The sequence below is a fragment of the Diceros bicornis genome, chromosome 8, assembly GCF_020826845.1.
Source record: "Diceros bicornis minor isolate mBicDic1 chromosome 8, mDicBic1.mat.cur, whole genome shotgun sequence".
In the NCBI taxonomy this organism is placed as follows: Eukaryota; Metazoa; Chordata; class Mammalia; order Perissodactyla; family Rhinocerotidae; genus Diceros; species Diceros bicornis.
In genome coordinates, this window is record NC_080747.1 from 61,948,098 (window position 1) to 61,968,287 (window position 20,190).

The following is a 20,190-nucleotide window of genomic DNA, read 5'->3' on the forward strand; positions in this document are numbered from 1 at the left end:
TTTTATTGAGAGTTTTTATCATAAATGGATGTTGTATCTTGTCAAATGCCTTCTCTGCATCTATTGAGATGACCCTGTGGTTTTTATTCTTTGTTTTGTTGATGTGATGTATCACGTTGATTGATTTGCAGATGTTGAACCATCCCTGCGTCCCTGGTATAAATCTCACTTGATCATGGTGTATGATCTTTTTAATGTATTGTTGTATTTGGTTTGCCAATATTTTGTTGAGGATTTTTGCATCAATGTTCATCAGCGATATTGGCCTGTAATTTTCTTTCTTTGTATTGTCTTTGTCTGGTTTTGGTATCAGGGTGATGTTGGCCTCATAGAATGATTCAGGAAGTGTTCCATCTTCCTCTATTTTTTGGAATAGTTGGAGGAGAATGGGTATTAAATCTTCTTTGAATGTTTGGTAAAATTCACTGGAGAAGCCATCTGGTCCTGGACTTTTATTTTTTGGGAGGTTTTTGATTACTATTTCAATCTCTTTGCTTGTTATTGGTCTATTCAGATTCTCCATTTCTTCTTGGTTCAATTTTGGGAGGTTGTATAAGAATTTATCCATTTCTTCTAGATTGTCCAATTTGTTGGCATATAATTTCTCATGGTATTCTCTTATAATCCTCTGTATTTCCATGGTATCCATTGTAATTTCTCCTCTTTCATTTCTAATTTTATTTACTTGAGCCTTTTCTCTTTTTTTCTTAGTAAGCCTGGCTAAGGGTTTGTCTATTTTGTTTATCTTCTCGAAGAACCAACTCTTTGTTTCATTAATCCTTTCTACTGTTTTTTTGGTCTCAATATCATTTATTTCTGCTCTGATTTTTATTATTTCTCTCCTTCTGCTGGCTTTGGGCTTTGTTTGTTCTTCTTTTTCTAGTTCTGTTAGGTGTAATTTAAGGTTGCCTATTAGGGCTTTTTCTTCTTTGTTAAGGTGGGCTTGTATCGCTATGAGTTTCCCTCTCAGGACCGCTTTTGCTGCATCCCATATGGTTTGATATGGCATGTTATCATTTTCGTTTGTTTCCAGATAGTTTTTGATTTCTCCTTTAATTTCATCAATGATCCATTGGTTGTTCAGTAGCATGTTGTTTAATCTCCACATTTTTGTCACTTTCCCAGTTTTTTTTTCATGGTTCATTTCCAGTTTCATAGCCTTATGGTCTGAAAAGATGCTTGTTATGATTTCAATCTTCTTAAATTTATTGAGGCTTGCTTTGTTTCCCAACATATGGTCTATCCTAGAGAATGTTCCATGCGCGCTTGAGAAGAATGTGTAGTCAGCTGTTTTTGGATGGAGTGCTCTGTATATGTCTACTAGGTCCATCTCGTCCAGTTTTTCATTTAAGTCTAATATTTCTTTATTAACTTTTTGTCTGGATGATCTATCCATTGCTGTAAGTGGGGTGTTAAGATCCCCTACTATTATTGTGTTGTTGTTGATTTCTCCTTTTAGGTTTGTTAATAGTTGCTTTATGTACATTGGTGCTCCTATGTTGGGTGCATATATATTTATAAGTGATATGTCTTCTTGATGTAGTGTCCCTTTTATCATTATATATTTCCCTTCTTTGTCTTTCTTAACCTGTTTTATCTTGAAGTCTACTTTGTCTGATATGAGTATGGCAACACCTGCCTTCTTTTGTTTGCTGTTAGCTTGGAGTATTGTCTTCCATCCTTTCACTCTGAGCCTGTGCTTGTCTTTAGTGCTAAGATGTGTTTCCTGAAGGCAGCATATTGTTGGGTCTTGCTTTTTAATCCATCCTGCCACTCTGTATCTTTTGATTGGAGAGTTCAATCCATTTACATTTAGGGTAATTATTGATATATGAGGGCTTAATGTTGCTGTTTTGTCACTTATTTTCTGGTTCTTTTGCATTTCCTTTGTTTCTTGTCCCATTTGTTTTGGACTGCCAATTCAGTTTGGTTGTTCTGTCTTATGATTCTTCTAGTTTTCTCTTTGTTTATCATATGTGGTTTTGCTTTGATTATTTGTTTAGTGGTTACCTTGAGGTTTGGGCAAAAAATCTTGTGTATGAGATAGTCCATTATCTGATAGCCTCCTATTTCCTTATACTAAGTCAATTCAGTCACTTTCCTCTTCCCCTTCTAAGTTGCTCTTGTTATACCTTATTCTATCTTGTGTTGTGGCTGTGTGTTTACAGTGATGAGGTTAAATTTATTTTTGGTGAATTTCTTCCTTTGATCTTTGAGTTTAGTATTTAAGTGGTTGCTAACCTATTCCGGTAAAGATCTACTATTTCTCTGATTTTGTCTACCTACTTTTCTCCTTCCTCCAAGCTTTGTGTTCCCTTTCTCTTCTTTTTTTCAGGCCTGAGGGCCTTCTTGAGTATTTCTTGTAGTGGGGGTCTCGTGGCCATGAACTCCCTTAGCTTTTGTTTATCTGGGAGAGTTACTATTTCTCCATCATATTTGAAGGATATTTTTGCTGGATAGAGTATTCTTGGCTGAACGTTTTTGTCTTTCAGTATTTTGAATATATCATTCCAGTCTCTTCTAGCCTGAAAAGTTTCTGTTGAGAAATCCGCTGAGAGCCTGATGGGAGTTCCTTTGTACGTTATTTTTTGTTTTTGTCTAGCTGCCCTTAATATTGTTTCTTTGTCGTTGACCCTGGCTAGCCTTACCACTAGGTGTCGTGGTGAAGGCCTTTGTCTGTTAATATACATAGGTGTCCTGTTGGCTTCGCTTACTGGTATTTCCTGCTTCTTCCCCAGATTTGGGAAATTTTCAGCTATTATTTCCTTGAATAGGCTCTCTGTTCCTCTTTCCCTCTCCTCTCCCTCAGGAATACCTATAATTCTTATGTTACATTTTCTAATAGAGTCAGATATTTCTCGGAGTCTTTCTTCATTTCTTTTTAGTCTTAGTTCTCTCTCCTCTTTCATCTGGAGTATATCTGTATTCCTATCCTCTAAAGTACTAATTCTTTCCTCCATATTGTCAGCTCTGTTCTTTAAAGATTCCAGATTCTCCTTTATCTCCTCCATTGTGTTCTTCATCTCCATCAGCACTGATTGGTTTTTCTTTATGATTTCAATCTCTTTTGTGAAGAAATTCCTAATCTCATTGAATTGTTTGTCTGTGTTGTCTCGTATTTCGCTCAGTGTTTTTATGATAGCTATTTTGAAATCTCTGTCATTTAGTTTATGGATTTCTGTGTTTTCAGGGTTGATTTCTGGGTGCTTGTCATTTTGTTTCTGGTCTGGTGATTTCATATATTTTTGTATTGTGGTTCCTGTGTTGGTTTTGTTTTTCCTTATCCTGGAAGTCTCTGGTTGCAATTTCCACCTGCCACCACTGTCTGGTGGTAAAGGGCTATGTAGTCTAAGCCCCCTGCGCTCTGCCCCAGTTTTTCTGCTGCGATCTGCAGTTTTTTTTTTTTTTTCCCCCGCTGCGATCCACAGGTCCAGTCGTTTGATCAGGTCTGCCTCGGATCGCTAGGTCTGGTCTGGTCGAGCTGCAGAGTCTGGGTTGCCGGGAGGGGGGAGCTCTCTCTTTTGCCCTCTGGGTCCCTGACGTGGGAGGCTTCTCGTTTGCCCCTCTTTATCCGCTCTCTGGGGTGCTCAGATGTTGATGGTAGCCCTGTGGCTCCTCTGAGTCCTCTGTGCGGGAGTTTCCCACTGGCTGAGAGAGTCCGAAGAGCCACGGTTTCCCCGCCGAGGGCCGCCCCTCCCCCCTCCCTGGGAGCCGCGCGGACTGGGATCGCTGATCTGATGGGGAGGGAGCGGAGTTCTCCTTACCTCTCCCCACTTCCTCCGGGGGCCCAGCACGTTCCGCTCTCAGATGTGTGGCAGTGTGGATCCCTCCGCTCTAGGTTTTCACTGTCTGGGATTCCGTTGTTGGTCTGTGACTGTTGCTTTTGTTGTATCTTGTCGAGGGAAGAGTTCACGGGAAAGCTCACTCCGCCATGATGCTGACGTCACTCTCCTCATCTATTATTTCTTGAAATAGATTCTCTGCCCATTTGTCTTGCTCTTCTCCTTCCGGGACACCTATAACACGGATGTTAGTGCGCTTGATTTTGTCCCAGAGGTCCCTTAGACTGTGCTCACTCTTTTTAATTCTTTTCTCTTTTACTTGTTCAGCTTGGGTAATTTCTTCTAGTCTTTCGTCTAGCTCACGGATCCGTTCTTCTGTATCCTCTACTCTGCTTTTGAGTCCCTCTAGTGAATTTTTCATTTCCAGTATTGTATTCTTCATTTCTGATTGGTTCTTTTTTATATCTTCCATTTCTTTGTTGCCATTCTCACTGAGTTCATCTATTCTTCTCCCCAGATCAGTGAGCATCCTTAACACTCTTAGTTTGAACTCTCTGTCAGGTAGGTTGCTCATTTCTCTTTCACTTAGTTCCTTTTCTGGGGTTTTGTCCTGTTCCCTTACTTGGAATGTATTCCTTTGCCTCCTCATTTTGCCTCTTTCCCTGTGCTTGTGTCTATGTATTAGGTAGGTCAGCTACGTCTCCTGCTCTTGGATAGGTGACCTTATGTAAGTAATGGCTTAGGAGGCCTGCAGTGTGCTTCCCTCACTTCTCAACGTTCCAGGGGTGACCCCTATGTGGGCTACGTGTGTCCTTCTGTTGTGGCCTGTTTGCTCTCCCTGTAGGCGCCCAGGGAGGCCGAGTTATGCTCCTGGCCAGCTGTTGTAATGTTCAGCTGCTTGTAGTTGTTGTGGGCCCTTCAGTCTCTTTATCAGGTGTGGGGAGCCCCAGCACAGTTGGCTGCAAGTTCTAATACCACATTTTTGTTGCAGTATTTCTTTTAAGTGAGTAGGCCTCCAGCATGGCAGGTTGTCAGGCTCAGGGCCTTACAATTGCTGTAAGCCTCCAGCCTTTAGGTCTCTTGTCAGACTTCTGAGGATTGCAGCTGGGTGGGGCTGGCCTCAGGCATGGGAGCACCCAATTGTTTCAGGTTTTGGAAGGTGGGGCAAACCCCCATGTGGGTCTTTGAGAAGCACAAGTCTTCTGCAGCTGACAAGCCCTGCCACCCACAGGTCCACACACACAGTCAACACAGTCCTGCCCCGTGTGCACACCCCGACCTCCCGAAGTGGACCCAGTCTCTCCACGGCGGGACCCCACACACTCCACCACAGCCCCACACCCTCCACCCACTCCTTGTGCACACCCTGCCCCACTGAAGTCGGCTCAGTTGCCAGGCTGCAGAGAATCCAGTCACCAATCTATGCAGGCCCACAAGTTGCCTGAGGGCTTGTTGTTGGGTGGGGCCAGTCTCTAGGGTGGGCTGCCTGCCCTGGCTGAGCTGCTCTAGCGGGTGGGGCAGACCGTGGGCTAGCAGGCCCCAGGGAGAACTCCAATGGCATCTGTGTCAGCACGCCCACACCAGGCCACAACAATGGCCGCCGCCAATGTCCCAGTCCTGGAGAGGTCTCTCCTCTCACGAGATGCATTCAGGGCCTATCAGGTGAGTCTCTTTTCACCAAAGCACTGTGCACCTTTCTTTCTGGTGATTTTAGGTTGCTTTCTGAAACAGGTGAGTTTGCACGTGGGCCCTTTAAGAGCCGGTTTTAGTTTCTTTGTGAACCAGCTTTTCTGGGGGTACTCCCCAATGCTTTAGTAGCAGGCAAAGTCAGTTATTCTGCCACTCGTCTCGATTGTGCTGGGTCCACAAAATGCCCACAGCGGGGGCTCTCGGCTCAGGGCCCCGCGCCTCCAGGGACGGCTGCGTACCTGTGGGCTGCTCCCCGGCGGCCGTGAAGCTGGCGGCTTGTGAAAGCGGCGTTTTTCCTCTCCAGAAGGGAGTTTCTGCCTCTTCTACCTCAGTTAGGATTGTCCGTTACTGCAGGAGTTCCTCTTATCCAGTTTTCAGTTCTGTCTCAGGGGTAATTTTTCCACGAGTAGTTGTAAATTGGCTATGTCCGTGGGAGGAGGTGAGTTCAGAGTCTGCCTACGCCGCCATCTTGACTGGAGACCCACATTTATTCTTTATGACACATCCATGAAGTAGGCCCTATTATAAATCCCATTTTACAGTTGAGGAAAGAGACTTAAAGACCAAGGGATTTGACCCCAGACTCATAATACTCACTGTACTTATTCACTGTGTCTCTCTGTCTACCTCACAGGGTTTCGGTGAGAATCAAGTGAGTTTTTATGTGTGAAAGTACTTTGAAAACCACAAAGCAATAGACACTTAAAAGCTAGTTCTCAAAAGATAGAATGTTATTCACTCTATTCTGTGGAACAATCCTTTAAATACAGTACTTGGAAAGCAAGTTACGGTCGAAGCTAAAATAAAATAACCCACAAATTAGAGGAGCATTTTTGGATAGCCAAATAAGTACTAAGAAGAACACAAGGATAAGAAGAAAAACTGACATACAATCAAGATAAGTTGTAATTTTTTTAAATGGCCTTTTTTGATGGGGTGAGAGTTTTTCACAGAGCTGTAAACTGTGATTGCATTGCCACATTTTATAGAACGGTGTCTGGAACAGGACTGACCTGGCTATCAAAGGATAATTGCATGGCCTAATAGATTGTTCCCACCTTCAACTGCTAATGAAGCTCTTGGAAAATGTATCCCCACTTAATGAATGAGGCTGAAAATGCCAAGAAGCCTTTTGCCAAGGATGTGTTCTTCAGGCTCAAGCGGAATTCATTATATTATTAGAGTACTTACACCAAGCCAACCGTGGGCAATTTAGCACAGCACATTTCAAGCAGAATTTAATTCGTCGAATACATGCACTTCTGTGTGCCATAAATGAGACAGAGACCCTATGATCAGGTGACAGCCTGTCAGTAATGCCATAAATAGAAAGTAGTGATGTTAACGGAGAGTTGTTTAGTCCAGTCTTGGTTATACACCCATTGAAAGCTGGTCCAAAAATTTGCCAAGGATATCACGTTCCTATCTTGTGCTGTGTCTGTGCCTTTTTAAGAGGAAGAGGTAGAAGGTGTGTGTGTGTGCGCGCATGCTCCTTTATAAAACTCAACTCCACTTTTGTCATGAAAGGTCACTTATCTTCATACCAAAAAAGAATGGGTAAATTTCTTGACCAAAGAAAGCACCTCTGGGTAACCATTAATCTACTATGGATATCTTTTTATGGAATCACACAGCTCTAAGTTTACCTGAAGATAATTATCTCCTATAAGTAGTAGTTCTTGCTTTCTTTATGGCCACATGCTTTCCCTTATGAGGCAAATCTAAAAGCAGAGACGGTTGTAATGTTAACCAAAATGGGAGGGACCTTACTTAGTCCTAACACCCATGAAGCCTGCTATCCCAATCAGAAAGTGACACGTGAGTGCATCAAGAATGGGTCCAACATCTAACAATAGGAAAATGTGTTATAATAAACGCCATTTATTGAACACTTAGTGTTCCCAGGCTCTGACATCTGAAAGACCATCTGAAGAGACACCAGGGAGCCAGTGAGCACCTTTTTACTTAAACAGATTTAAGGGCAGCTCTCAGGTACTTTGGGCATCAAAATTACCTGGGAAGAGTTGAGGGTTGTATCATATAGGCTCTGGAGTCAGACTGCCTGGATTTGCATCCTGTCTTTGCTGTTTGTTAGTTGTGTGACCTGGGTTGTGTTACATAGCCTTGGTAAGCCTTGGTGCTTCTGCTGGCAAAAATAAAAGAAGGAGAGGGGATGGGGAGGGGAGTAGGGGGAGATAAAAATAGACTTATCCCATTAAAGGTGTTGTGAAGATTGGCTGATATAGTGCTTGACACAGTTTCAGGTATATGGTAAGCATGTAATAAATAAATATAAGCTATTTTATTATTAATATTATTATTTTCCTTCCCCTACATAGAGTGAGCCATTAATTGATCAAAATGCATCATATACCTCAGGTGGATTGGGGCAAAACAAAAAACAAAAACAGATTGAGAAACACAGCGTTGTGCAATAATTTAAACCTCTTCACCAATCAAATATTTACAGGAAATGCTATTAGATAGTAAAGTTAACTGACTTTCTATTTTTGTTCTTCATTTAGCAATATTTACTATCAAATACTGTAATAAATGCTGTAGGAGCACAAATATGGATCTAACTTGGGACTTGCCTTCAAGAACCACAATCTTGTCGTGGAGATGAGAGAGTGTTATGATTGGGAAGCAGTGGTGGGGCAGTGGAGGAAGACTTCTGGGGATCTGGCAATACTATTTCTTGACCTGGGTGGTGGTTCTATAATAATTACATTATGCATTTATGTTGTATGTACTTTTTTTTTTTTGAGGAAGATTGGCCCTGTGCTAACATCTGTTGCCAATCTTTCACTTTTTTCTTTTTTCTCCCCAAAGCCCCAGTGCATAGTTGTGTATCATAGTTGTAGAGTTGTAGCTCTTCTATATGGAATACTGCCTCAGCATGGCTTGATGAGCAGCGAGTAGGTCTGCTCCCAGGGTCTGAAGCAGTGAACCCCAGGCTGCCTAAGCAGAACGTGCAAACTTAACTGCTACGCCACCAGGCTGGCCCTGTTGTGTGTACCTTTTGGTGTATGTGCTATATTCACAATAAGAAGTCTTTAAGTATGGTATGTGAATTATATCTCAATAAAAAAAATTGTGGGGTATTTCTGACCTTGCATTAGGGAATGGTTTCTTGGATCTGGCACCAAAAGCATAAGCAACCAAAGGAAAAAAACAGATAAATTGGCTTTATCAAAATTAAAACTTTTGCTTCAAAGGACACTATCAAGAAAGTGAAAAGACAACCCACAGAATGAGAGAAATATTTTCAAATCATATATCTGATAAAAGTCTAGTATCTAGAATATGTAAAGTACTATTACATTTATTAATTATATCTCAAAAAAGCTAAAATAAAAAAAGAAAAGAAGAAAGAGCTATTACAATTTAACAATGAAAAGAGACAAACCCATTAAAAATGAGCAAGAGATTTCAATAGACATTTCTCCAAAAAAGATATACAAATGGCCAACAAGCACGTGAAAAGATAGCCAACATCCCTTGTCATCAGAGAAATGCAAATCAAAACCACAATGAGGTACCACTTCACACCCACTAGGATGGCTATAATGAAAAAGACAGACAATAACTAGTGTTGGCAAGGATGTGGAGAAATTGGAATCCTCATACATTGCTGGTGGGAATATAAAATGGTATAGCCACTTTGGAAAACAATTGGGTAGTTCCTCAAAAAGTTAAACATGGAGTTACCACATGACCTAGAAATTCCACTCCTAGCTATATATCCGAGAGAAATAAAAACATATGTCCACACAAAAAATTACACGTGAATATTTATAAGAGCACTATTGTAATAGTCAAAAAGTGGGGAAAAAACCCTAATGTTCATCAACTGATGGATAAACAAAATATGGTATATCCATACAATTGAATATTATTCAATCATACAAAAGAATGAAGTACTGATTCCTGCTACAACATGGATGAACCTTGACAACATTATGCTAAGTGAGAGACCCAGTTACAATAGGCCACACATTGTATGATCCCATTTGTATGGAATGTCCAGAATAGGCAAATCCATAGAAACAGAAAGTAGATTAGTGTTTGCCAAGGGTGGTGGGGAGGGTGGATTAGAGAGCGACTGCTAAGGAGTACAGAATTTCTTTTGGGGGTAATAAAAAATGTTGTGGAATTAGATAGTGGTAATGGTTGCAAAGCTCTGTGAATATACTAAAAACCATGGACCTGTACACTTTAACAAGGTGAATATCATGGTAGGTGAATTATATCCCAATAAAATAAATAAAATATAGAGTATAGGACAGTTTCATGCTTTGTAACGGTTATATTTGACTAAATTGTAAAGTGCATAAAGAAAGTAATAGGAAATAAATTTGAAAATATAAATTGGAATCAAATTATAAAGGCCTTCCATTGCTGGAAGTGGAGAATCATTAAAGGTTATTGAGAAAGTAAGTAATGTGATTAGAGTTTAGTTGAGGAATTTAGTCCAGCATTATTTTCGTCACCATCTCTGCATCTTTCCTAGGTTTTGTATTAAAGAGTATAAGTAGTTTTGTATTTGGCAGTTTAGTTTTGTGTTGGGGAATATATATAATTTTAGATATTTTCCCCCAAAGGACTTGATCATATTAGCCTGGTAAATTGAATTATATAAACCTTCACAATAATATAAAGCATTATGGATATATATAGACATGACTTTCCTTCACAGGAAAGAAGTGATAGGTAAAATTAGAAGATGAAAGTGAGATTTTTGTCATGTTCACTAATATAGATGCCTGATTTGGAGAGCAGGAAAGGGAAAATATGTTAGTGTATCCATCCAGGTCTCAGCAGGACACATATTATGTTAATTCAGTGAGAGTTGTCAAGAACTGTGAAGGATCTGAGAATTTACCCTACTAGCAAGCTAACAAGTTAGCCTGCCCCAGTTGCATGGATGCTGGTAGAAGACACAAGACTCCTGGGTCAGAGACAAAGGCCTTTTTTACTCTATATTTTACTGTAGTCAATTTCTACTTTTGTTGAAGAGTTAACTGTTTACAGAATTTTTAGAAATATGATCAAATTAGTATTTGGAAGCTTTAATAAATATATTTTAAAGTAAAATATTAAATGCAGAAGATGTATAAAATCTGCTTCCCACATTGCTCTTTGAGTATACTGGACATTTTGAAAGCTTATAGAGCAAATATTGGCTTTTTGGGTTGAAAACTACAGGCTGAACTAGAATGTTAAGGAATTCAAATCAAACCACTTGAACTTATACACAACACTTAACTTCCTCAACACAGTTCTTCAGAAAGACAGGTTCAGTAAAATATAACTGCCAATTCATCGTTCACACCAGCCTTCTTTAATCTAACATTCCATGGTGGGAAAAAAAATTTACAGTGAATGAGAAAACATTCAGTAGTAAATTCTTCTAGTGTTTTCTACAATAATCCTTGGAATCCATGTGTTTTCTTTGTGTGGGGAAGATTAGCCCTGAGCTGACATCCGTGCCCATCCTTCTCTACTTTATATGGGACGCCGCCACAGCATGGCTTGATGAGCGGTGCGTCGGTCTGCGCCCAGCATCAGAACCAGCGAACCCCGGGCAGCCAAAGTGGAGCTCGTGAACTTAACTGCTATGCCACTGGGCCGGCCCTGAGATCCATGCGTTTTAGTCAACACAAAACGATACTGTTCTAAAAAAAAAACCTCCTCTTTCTAGAAATTCCGTGAAACAATCTTGCCTGTATTACAATTCTATTCTATTTTATTTAAACCTGATGAACTGCATAGGTATACAAAACAATCTTAGGGCAGCTGTGCCAGCAGAATATTGCTATGAGTCAGGCAGTATACTGAGTACTAGCATATGTGGGAGAATGAGACTTTGGTGGGAGAACCTCGTATCTGAATCAGGCAGCAATTTTTTAGAGTAATTTGAAAGCTTTTGTTTTGGAGGAGTTAGCTACCTAATTAGGTTAGAGAGGCATGTGTGTTTCATATACAAGGAGAGATGATCTCTCCACTCTTTTCCTAGACTCTCAAAGCCATTTGCTTCAATTGTATGACCTCTCCCGAAGACTGAAGGTCTGGCCTAGGATCTGTTTTCTGTATGCTGATCCATCCATTATTAAAGAGACTTGGCCTCTGAGCATCAGATTACTGCATTTCTTGTAAACCAGCTTAGTGGCAACAAAATCCAGTTCATCTCTAGACATTGAGTTTTTTAGCTGAGCCTCTCTATTTTTCTGTTTCTTGGTTACAGAAGAGCTGCAAATAAGTCCGTGGGCCTATTTGGTTATCAACTTTACTTAATTTCTAAAGATCTGACCATATAACCTGTCTTAGATATTTACTGTGTGTAAATTTTTTTTTTTTTTTTTTTTTGGTCTACTGAAACGCCTTTCTTTTTCTTAAGCACAAATAGCAGAAGATTACGAATTAAGATATGTAGCCTCTCCTTTCATCTCTTAATCCCCCATGTATAACCTATTGCATTAAGATAATGCTTCCTGGAATGTGTTATGGGTTTCTACGATGTGCGTGTCTGCTGGTGAGCTGGGATAGGCTTGGCTACAATTTCTATGAATCTGGAGTTCCTATGAGTTTAGAGGAATAATTAAAAATTAGAGATATAAGAGCATGTTCATGAAATCTATCTTAACTAGTTCAAATGGCTGAAATAAGACAGAGAGACTGGGAGCAACATTTCTTAAACTAAATAAGATTTGCTTAACTTGATGTATCGAAAGAGAAAAGAACAGCCCCCTTTAGGTAAACTCAGACCACTGCCCCTTGCTGCAAGATTATGCACAACTTATTGTTTTTCCATTTTTGCCTGCATTGTCTGGAGGCTCAAAACTAATGCTCAGTTACAGCGACTGTATAAATTTTTAAATTTTTAAGTCATTGTCATGATTTATGTCATCCATGATTGTTTTTGGAAAGAAGTGAGAAATAAATACGTGGTAAAGAACACATGGTGCAGGGTGGTTCTTTTTCTGTCTATACCTTTAGTTAGCATTTTCTTTTATATCAAGGGAACACTAAGCTCATTGTGAGCAGGAAATATAGAAAGATGACACGAAACAAAGAGTGAATAAAAAAATAGGTCTTGAGAGAGTTGATTATAGTTCAGCAGGAGCAGTCTTTCAACTTTCTTTTCTTTCTAACACTAGGGATTTTACTCAGATTGCAAAGATGTGGTTGTGATGTAGTGACTCGGAGACTCAACATCTGTTAGCAGAAAATAAGAGGGCTGTGATTATAATCTAAGTTTCAGAGCCTGGGCAGTGGGCGACATTTGAGAAAATGGACAGGGCCAGCCCTTTTGTCTCCCTCCTCCCCTCCCCCACTTTCCTCTCTGGGACCCCAGTTCTCATGCTGCCCAGCCAGGCCTGTCAAATCGAGGAAGCACTGAAGCTCTGCATTCTTCCTTCTCTATGCTGCTGACCAAAACGTAGCCGGCCTCGGTCTGTTCCCTCAGGTCTCTGTTAGGAGATAGAATCTAATGCAATAAACAAATTCGCAGTCAATATTAGATCACAGAGGAACTCATTCCCTTCTCAGATCACAGAGGAAACCCATTATAGTCAACTTTCCATGTTGTTTCAACGTCCTGTGTGTTCTCTGGCTTCAGGAGTTGAGATGTCAAATTAGGGGTCAACCATCTCTTACTCCCCCTATCTTATGTCCTCACCTTCCTGCCTCTCACTGACAGCAGCTGCCTGCAATAGCCTGGGCTCTGGGCTTTTTTTTTTTTTTCCCACGTGAATAGGAGGATTCAAAACTCTCTTTGGCCAGAATTAGTAAGAAGGTTTGGAAAGTAGGTAAGCTCCTAATTGAGTATTTTTTTACTAAATATAAATAGAAAAATTGATGGAACATTTATGAGAGAAGAGTTGTATGTTTAGTTGTTTGTAACATTTTGTTTCAGAAACAAATATTCAGAGATATAGCCATTCTTGGTGTTTTCATGAAGCTGTCCACTATGAATCGGTAAGATGTGTTTATTGACCTCTGTATGGAGGCTCTGCTGCTGTGGCATAAAAGAGGAACTAGGAGTATTTGAGACATCCTGGCAGAAAGGATCTGGGGCAGCGGAGTGAGCTTAGGCCAGGTAATCCCTTTATATCAGACTATAAAAGGCAGTATCTTTACAGAATGCTGGCTGGGCTGTGACTCATGTTTTGCCCTGCAGTTCCTGAAAAGGATTGTGCATCACATTTTTGTCCTTTCCCAAGTCATTTGAAAACAAATAGCAGAGAGAATAATGTGATCAGGGGCTCCAATTGTATTTATTGCTTATGTAGGGTGGTAGTAGACACAGGGATGTTTCATTATTCTTTATGCTTTATATGTCTGAAATGTATTATAATAATTAATTAAAAAAAAAAAACAAAAAACTAAATACGGGCCTGCCTGGTGGCATAGTGGTTAAGATCATGCATTCCACTTCCGCAGCCCGGGGTTCGCAGGTTCGGATCCTGGGCATAGACCTATGCACCACTCATTAAACCATGCTGTGGCAGCGTCCCACATACAAAATAGAGGAAGATGGGCACAGATGTTAGCTCAGGGAGAATCTTCCTCAGCAAAAAGAGAAAGATTGGCAACAGTTGTTAGCTCGGTGTCAATCTTCCTCACCAAAAAACGAAAAAAAAAAAAAACCCACTTAAATAGAACAAATTATTTTGGGAAATTAGTCCTACATAGTGATATGATTCATTTGCATAGGTCCTAATATGGTCGCAGTTTGGTCATTTCCATTTTTTCTGCTTTCCTACCCCTTAAACAAACACAAATGCTATTCTACGGATGTGACTAGTTGCTTCCTACTGTCTCTGACTTACAGAAGAAAAAATGTGTCCACTGCCATTTGCTTAAATATCAGTGGCTTCCATCACTATGGGCTGGGGTGGAAGTGAACACTAATGTGTTTGATCAATAAGCATAAGTATTTGCATTGCTAACTATATTTACTTCAAAAGTGCAGAAAGTTGTATATTTAATTGGCAATTCAAAAAACCAGAGCAGACAGTGGATGGCAATTAGTATATTTTGAAAAAGATGTTTAAAATATACAGAAAAAGATTGTTTGCCTGTAAATAAGATTGACGATTTATAACCACATGGTAGATTGGCATCTCTTTCATAAATATTTGAATGAGATGGAGTCAAGGCAGTAGGATTGATCATGGAACATTTCCTTGTAGATCCTTATGAGTGCTGGATTCCCTGTGGGGAATAAACCATATAGCCTGGCTGACTAACCACTATCCTTATCCCAATCCATTGGCACATATTCAATAATTCTTGTAAAGTAAAAAAAAAAAAAAAGAACTCGTACTTTGATAGTGATGGGGAGGGGGAGTTCCAGGAAAGAAAGCCACATGTTAGCGTCTTAGTGGTAGCCAGGACCACCCTGTATGGCCATGAGATTTTGCTCTGCCGGCCTCCTGGGGGCACCATTCGCATAGATTCCAAAATGAATGACACCCCCTGTAGTTGTGCAATGTCTCAGCTCTAGTGGTAATCATTTATTTGGCGATTTGGAAATATTTCCAGAAGTATCCCTTGTGAGGACAAAGATCTACTGTGTATCTTATATACTTCACTATTAACCCTGTAATTTATACTGAGTAACTACTTCAGAAATACCTATTCAGTGAAGAAATGAGAGAAAAGCAACTTAAAAAAAATCGGTTTATTGAAATGTAATTCATATATCATAAAATTCACCCGTTTAAGGTATATAAGTCAATGATTTTTAGTACATTTATGGAGTAGTATAACCATCACCACAATCAATTTTAAAACGTTTCATCACTTTCCCCAAAAAACCGCATCCTCATTAGTATTTACTCCCTGTTCCCTCCTTCCCCCAGCTCCTGGCAACCATAATCTACTTTTTGTCCCTGTAGATTTGCCTCCTCTGGACATTTCATATAAATGGAACCACACATTGTGTGGCCTCTTGTGATTGGCTTCTTTCACTTGGCACAATGTTTTCAAGGTTCATCTACGGTTTAACCTGTATCACTACTTTATTTCTTTTTATCGCCAAATTGTATTCCATTATGTGGGTATAACACATTTTATTTATCCATTCATCAGTTAGTGGCTGAGTTATTTCCACTTTTTGGCTGTTATGAATAATGCTGTTATGAAGATTCATGTATCGATTGTGTGGGCATATATTTTCAATTCTCTTGGGTATATACCTAGGAGTAGAATTGCTGGGGAGAAAGGCAATTTTTAATTTAAAAATATCTCCATTATTAACTATTATATTAGAAGTCATCTTATTAATGGTTTGCATCTCGCTTGGCTGGTACTTCTTGGTTCTAAACCAACCTTCTACTCCCCACCCCCAGCCATGTTGTGAACCAGTAGGTAAACCAAAAAAAAAACTGAATTGTGCTAAATGTTTAGTCTCTTCGAATGGGGTCATACTTACATTGAATTCACTCTGATTTATTATTTTGCTACTGCACTTGGAACACAGACAGTATTCACTAAGAATTAGAGCTATAGAGTGGAAACAGAGGTTCCCTGTTTCCATTAGTCAACTCTCAAAGGATGGATGGAGCCAACTTCAGATTATTCTAAGGCCTTTGCTCCCTTAGTTCCTTGCCATCCTTCTTTCTTTTGGCGTTTTCGCTTTTCATTAGTGCCACTTACTAAGCTAAGAGACCTGAAACACAGATAATTCAGCCAAAGTATTTTTATAGTCATTAGGTGAAAAGAACTTTTAATAAGTATGTCATCATGGTTTTTATGTGTCTTGTAAATTGTGTTGTTTATCCTGAAACTATGAAGAAGTTCCAGCCTGCTTCTTTCAACCTATTCTAAGTTTCTAGTATTGTGCTATTAGAGGTATTATTAAGGATGATAAAAAGAAGTTACAGTATTGGAGGCAAATTGTTTAAGTGTATAAATTATAGCATTATTTTTTTAAAAAAAGGATGTCTAAGTGAGAATAAGAACCACCAGAAAGATTTTTAAAAACAGACCATATTTTTATCATAAGAGTAACTTTATACATAGGTGCTCTGGTTATGACTTTGCAAAGTGAACATTACCTTACAGCTGAAATCCTAGGATTAATGGACTTGTCAAAAGTCTGGTTTTTAATGAGCCAAAGCTATTTGAACTGTGCAAACATTAACAATTTTCTTAGTGGCATGTGTATTTGAGAAGGAGGTTATAAACAGTGGCAGTGAGAGGGATGCTGTTTGACTTTTAAGGAGAACATTCTTGCATTGAAGAGGAATAAAATATGGACTCCCCTTTAAGCAAAGCAGTTTGCATTTCTATTGTCTAGATTTCTTAAGAACATGATAAAGCATGAGCCCCACCGTATCCAGCATTCCCCATTTATTCTTCTTGGACTCTTTTCCACAGAATGAAATTGGTCGATTCATAGGCTGGCCTGAGGTTTTGAATAGAGAGCTTTGGAGGAATGTTTAGGAAGTGTTCCAGCAAGCCATCAAGACTGTTGACAGCTAGCCCAGCCAAAGGAAGGAGTATTAGTGATAACAACAGCTCACACCTACATAGCTCTTAATCCTGTGCAGTGCCCTAAGCATGTTACATGTATTTTTTGTGTGTGTGTGTGAGGAAGATCAGCTCTGAGCTAACATGCATGCCAATCCTCCTCTTTTTTCTGAGGAAGACTGGCCCTGGGCTAATACCTGTGCCCATCTTCCTCCACTTTATATGGGATGCTGCCACGGCATGGCCTGACAAGCGGTGCATCGGTGCGCACCCGGATCTGAACCCCAGGCCGCCAGCAGCGGAGCGCAAGCACTTAACCGCTATGCCACTGGGGCCAGCCCGCATGTTATGTGTATTAACTCATGTGATTCTCACAGCAATTCTATGAGGCCAGTCAGTTTTTATCCTTAATTTAGATGAGGGAACTCTGGCACAAATAAGTTAAGGAACTTGCCCAAGGTCACACAGCCGTGATTTGAACCCAGGTCGTCTAGCTCTAGAGTCAGTACCCCTAAACACTTAAGTGTTCCTGCACAGACTGGAAACACGGAGAAACTCTCACATCTGCCTCTGGCTAGAGCTCTGGAGAAAGGAGAGAGGGTAGGACTCGGCTGTGTACTAGCACTTTGCCAAAATGAACTGGTGAACTGAAGTGCCCTGGCCTTTCACTGCTTGGATAATTTCAGAGGGCAAAAGAAGCATCAGTTATGTGAAATTCTTTTGTGGCTAGAAAGTATCAGCAGGGTACAGATCTTGCTTGTCTTTAAGATATACCTTTTATTATTATTATTATTAATTAATTAATTTTTTGTGAGGAAGATCAGCCCTGAGCTAACACCTGCCAGTCCTCCTCTTTTTGCTGAGGAAGACTGGCCCTAGGCTAACATCCATGCCCATCTTCCTCCACTTTATATGGGATGCCGCCACAGCATGTCCTGACAAGCGGTGTGTCACTGTGTGCCCGGGATCCGAACTCTGGGCCACGGCAGCGGAGCACGCGCACTTGACTGCTGCGCCACCGGGCCGGCCCCTATTATTTTTTTAAACAGAGAATGAGTACCCTAGTACACAGTATTGTCTTTTATTATGGCTGGTTTGTGGGAACTGGTACAAGAGTCAAATTAAGAGGTGTCAAAATTCGAAGATGAAAAAGCTAAGTCACAAGACCACAGCCAAGTGAGAAGAATGTAATTTGTGTGTCCATTTAATCCCTGGTGTGACCTTTAACCTCCAGTACTTAAAATTTACAGAAACAATCTAACTGTGGTATAAGGAAACAAAGAGCCACCATGTTTCATTTCTGCTTTTTAAACTTGCACAGATGTCAGATGAAGATAAACACTGTTAACAGCTCTAGAAGTGTAGTGTGCTTTGAAAGAGTGAGTCAAGACATGAGCCACGGTTTATGGCCTCAAAGCAAATGAAGTCTTCTTGACGACAAAATGAGGTTTTGGGATTTTGGAGGGAGCTTCCTTGAAGAATGAGCATGACCAAAAATGGTGCTACCCTTGGGACTGTCCTTAGTCAAGTAGAGAAAGACAAAGAATCAGTTTATAAAATGGATATTGAGTGGTGAACTAGAGGTGCATCCAGCCAATGGGATAGTTGAATTTTATTTCAGCAATTGAAATCACATTGTCCTTGAAGACAGGCACCAAATATATATTACCCACTCATACATCCTAATATCTAGTAGAATGTCTGCTACTTAATAACAAGAACAACAGCAAAAATAATAATACCATTTATTGACACTTACCATGTGTGCTGTGTGTTATTGTCACCTCCATTTTATGAATGAATAAACTGAGTCTTGGAGCGTTAAGTCAGTGGCCAAATATCACACAAGTCATTTAATTACGAAGTCAGCTTTCTTATCCACCGCAGTCTATTGTGGCTGACCTTAAGGATTAGGCTCAAAGTTTTGAAATATGTTCTGTGGTTCATGGAGGAATCCTTGAAAGATTTCTGAAGAGGAAACATGAAAAAGTAGAGTCTGGAATGAGGGCAGAATAGTTTGGTGGCTTTTGCACGTTAGTCTGACTGTGAAGTGATGAGTCTGAATTAATATGCTGGGTTAGAACCAAAAGGAGGGGAGGGATAGGGATGATGATTCCTGAGAAGGGGTGATGATCTTGAGACATGGAGACTGATTGGTTGTGGGAACTAGGAAAAGGAAGGAGTCCAAGATGAATCTGGGGTCTCCAGAACAGTGACAGAAAGATTGCTGGCATCACGAATGGAAACAGAGAAATCAGGAGATAAAGCCAGTTTGGAAAGACTTTTAGGCCTGTTTTGGGCCTGTAGTGACAGTGGGGCACTGATGTGCAAGGGATACAAGTTAGGGAAAAGTGTGGCGGTTCTTTCCTTGCTCTCAGAGCCTTCGTCTCACTCCATAGAAGCTAAAAATTCTGGATTCTTGCTTTCCTAGACTCCCTTGCATGTGACTGGTCTGAGACTGTTCATGAGACTGGTCTGAGCTCAGGTCATGGGACACAAGTGGGTACCTGCTGGGGGTTTCTGGGAAAGATTTTCTCTCTGATGACAAAAAGTCTAGTGAGAAAAATCTCTTTCTGCTTTGGGTTTCAAAAGCAAGTTTATCATATAGGGGGCGGCTGCAGTCATCTTGTGGTCTTGAGGCGTATGTCAAGAAAACAGGTGGGAAGTTGACTCAGAGCCCTAACATTGAGGAGCCTCTGAAACAACACCAGGACCATCCATCTCTTGACTTGTCGTGTGAAAAAAACAAACCCCCGTTGTTCAAGCCATTTTCAGATGGGTGTTCTGTTATTTGTAGCCAGAGCATCCAAATTGATGTAGACTTTATGCAGGTCCCAGAATACCTTGGGATCCAAGTCTGGTTATATTTTCTCTTTTAGATACCAACTTTGGAAAAATACCATATGGGGAGTGATCATCAGAATTGTCCACTGAAGCCTCCAAAATAGCAGGAGTTCCTAAAGAGGAGAACACACTTTGGATACCATTTCTAGAAAATGAGGGCTTTTTAACAAAAGTCTGTAATGGTCAAACAGCCTGGCCCCGTTCTTAGGCCCAGTTTGCTGCTAGGTGAGGGTCCTTGTGAGGTTTCAGTGTTGCATTGTGCTTCTTAAATGACAACAGGGCTCATTAGTAAATTGAGGCTTTCCCACAGCCCCTAGATACAAACCAGGCCAAGAAGCATTTTCTTCTTTCACAACTGCTGCTGCTCTTTTCATTTGCTTCCTCCCACCTTCCG

General features: G+C 40.4%; 1 protein-coding gene across 6 annotated transcripts in view; it reads left to right on the plus strand.

Annotated features, from left to right (window-relative positions):
• Positions 1-20,190, plus strand: part of SHROOM3 (shroom family member 3) — a 316,032-nt gene that overhangs the window by 38,089 nt on the left and 257,753 nt on the right. The gene's annotated exons all lie outside the window — the stretch shown is intronic.